General features: G+C 36.3%; 1 pseudogene; it reads right to left on the reverse strand.

The window, feature by feature from the left end:
- Nucleotides 1–2,085: 2,085 nt before the first annotated feature.
- On the reverse strand, nucleotides 2,086–2,917 carry LOC141815985 (uncharacterized; annotated as a pseudogene).
- Between the last annotated feature and the right edge of the window lie 556 nt (nucleotides 2,918–3,473).

Consider the following 3,473-nt stretch of genomic DNA (forward strand, 5'->3'; position numbering starts at 1 on the left):
TTCACGTTCTGAATCACCACTAGCAAGGAAGGATAGCTTCTAGATTGATGTTCTTGTTCGTGCACCCTCTCCTTCTTTTATAGTGTGCTCAAGTCGACTTGAACCAATGTCATGTCGACTTGACTTGATCTGACGTGGCAGAACTTGATAAAATTTAGTTTTTCGCGATTCTGATCCACTCAAGTCGACTCGAGTCCACTCAAGTCGACTCCAGCCACTCAAGTCAACATCATCCACTCAAGTCAACTTGAGTCACTTTTGACGGCCTCTGAAATAGCTTCAAAACACATCCGACCATGCCTCATTCTGATTCCCGAGTCAAAAGTTATAACCCGTTGAAGTCCGACTCCTTATATGTTGCCCCTGCATCATGGTTCTTGCAAGACAAGCATGAAGACAAACAAAATAACCTAACTTTTACCTGTGGATCTAACTTCAGATTTCTACCAAAATCCTGTGTTAGTCTGATGCCTATTGTTCCACTCCGGGAATGCACCCTTATCCACTCGGGAGAATTGTGCCAACCAAGTCCTCCTGACTTGTTGGACTTTTGCTCGGCTCTGTCCTCAGTCTCCAGGATTTGTGCTGCGGCTCGGTCCTCTCTGACTAGCCCAGACTTCTGTTGTGACTCAATCCACCCAGACTTCTACTGCGACTTGGTCCTCCAGACCAGTCCAGACTGCGACTCGGTCCTCCAAACCAGCCCAGACTTCACTTGGTGCTTCGACTCTGCCAAGACTTCTGTCTGATTCTCCAAACCAAGACTTCCCTTTGCCTAGCTTACAACTAGGACTTTCCCTTACCTGATCCTCTAAATCAGGATTTGCCTAGCTTCACTCACCAGGACTTTCCTTGCCCAATTGTCCAGATCACGATTTTGACTGCCTAGTCTAACCAACTAGGTCTTCTCACCAGTCATCTGGTCTGACTAGACTTCGCTCACTTCATCTAAACATCAAGTCCTGTTTGGATCAACTCCTTGGTCAAACTAACCAGACCTAGGTGTATTGTTAAACATCGAAACGACAAGAGCTAGCGGTTCTTGCACCAACATCCTTCATCTCCTTAGTCTAAAAAAGCATTGTTAGAAATAGTATAATAATTTAAATACAATTAATAACATAGTGTTTATAAGAAATTTACTAATTTGCATATGTTCCTCGATGTTGATAGAGCCTCCCATATATGTAGCAGATGAGTTACCAGAATTAAATGTTTGATTTGCTTTGTTCTAGTGACTTCTTTGTTTACTTTCCTTGATTTCCCAAATATTGAGGATCCTTGTTTAGTTTTCATCAGTGATGCATGGTGGTTTTTTTCCTCTGGTCTTGGCATGATTTAGAACATGCCGAATATGATCTCCACATTTTTTTTTAAAAAAATCTACTTCATTTTCAAATTATTCTGATGGATCCCAATTAAATACTCACTAAAATAGAAAAAATAACAAATGATTAGATATATTTAATAATTTAATATATCAATTAAAGGAAACATATACCTTAAATTCATTCCACCATAATTCATCACTGTGAGGGACTATAAACTCACAATATCTTGCATCTCGGTAGCGGACTATCTGGGAGAAGGGACTAGAGACGATTATAAAAACTGGTGAAAAGGCGACGACTCTAGGTCCTACGAAGGTGCATGGGAAGGAGACTGCAGCTGCTGAAGCAGACTGGCCAGGTGCATGCGAAGGTCCTGCACCGCCAGGTGCTGAAGCAGACTGGCCAGGAGTACTTTGTTTATGACCACCTCGTCGAAACTGTCAACCAAAATTGTTATGAGATAAAATAATAAATATTGATTACATAAAGAGGAATATGAAAAAACTTACCATATGTGCTACGATATAAGCAGGTACAAAACTAAACACGCAAATAATATCACCTGTGATAACCTATAAGAAAAAATACAGTGCATTAACAATTAATTACAAATATTTAACAATAAGACACTATATAAACAATTAAATAAGCAACAAGTTATATAAATATGCAGAATAAAACTAAATTACTCATAAAAATTTTATTACCATTTTTAAAAGATCTCATTTTTTATATAATATCAAAGTCCTCATTTTCATTGGTCATTATCGTCATCGTCGTCGTCGTCGTCGTCGTCGTCAGATTCATTATCATTAATTTCACTTGCATCCACATTTATTAAAATTCTACTGGGATCTCGTAATGTTGAAATAATATATTCTTCAGTCTGAAATGTGTTCCTAACTTCCTCTTGTTGATATGCAATGTCTTCCCAACGTTCCTCAATCTTTTTCCGTGCTTTAGTTTTACAAACAACCCACCAATCATTTTTGTCACGTCTCAAACTAGGATACGAAGCATAGAATACCTGAATAGCTTGTTGTGCCAACACAAATGGTTCATATCTTTTATAAAATCTCTTATGATTTATTTCAACCAAATTATAGTGTGGATGCACCTTCATTCCTCTGACAGGGTCAAACCAGTGACACATAAATAAAATAACTCACATTTCTGGTCTGGGGTATTCTACCTCTATAATTTCATCCAGCAAACCATAAAAATCATTGCTTGCACTGCCTCTATCATTATCTGATGACTGAACACATACCCCACTATTCATTGTACTCTTTCCCATTCCATATTCTTGAGTATGAAAAATATATCCATTTATGAAATATGCTGGCCAAGTGCGTACCAATGCTTTTGGACCCCAAGAAAGATGAAATAGAAATTCCTGCTCAAGGTGAGCTTGATTATCATGAACCTAAAATCAAAAAAATATGTTTAAAAATTTACATATGTATAAATGATAGTACAAGTTAGATTGAATACTTACATATGATTTGAACCACGGTGCAAATTCTTCATCACAAAATCGATCAAAGTCTTGTGCCGACAATTCAGAATATAAGTGTTGAAAAATCCTTCAAAAAAATTAAATGACAGTCACAAATATCACCATCAATATAAGAAATTAAAAAATATAAAATATATACTCACTCAAAATATGGCGTGACTTCTGGACAATTCAATAAAATATATGTCTGAGCTGCACGCCATTCTTGACCAGTTAAATATCTCTGCTTACATTGTCCACTTGGTCGACCAAGATAGTTAAAAATTGAAAATGAATTTAAATTTGGATCAATAGGACCTTCATCATTTCTTCCTGGTCTCTGCCTTTTGCTTTTAATGTGAGGCTCAAAATAATATGATGCAAAAGTTGTTACTTCCTCTACGATATATGCATTAACAATAGAGGCTTCAACATGTGCTTTATTTTTAACCTTTTTCTTCAAATGATATAGAAATCTATTTATCATATAAGAAATCATATTAGATATCAAAAATATATAATAAGATAAATAAATATTTATCCATTAATCAAAATTCAAAAATGTACCTTTCAAATGGATACATCCATCGATAATGGACAGGACCTCCAACTTTGGCCTTATATGGAAAATAAACTAAAAGTTG

Source organism: Curcuma longa, unplaced genomic scaffold (genome assembly GCF_044706935.1).
Source record: "Curcuma longa cultivar G26 ecotype Majalengka, Jawa Barat unplaced genomic scaffold, ITB_CL_G26_1.1 contig_13296, whole genome shotgun sequence".
In the NCBI taxonomy this organism is placed as follows: Eukaryota; Viridiplantae; Streptophyta; class Magnoliopsida; order Zingiberales; family Zingiberaceae; genus Curcuma; species Curcuma longa.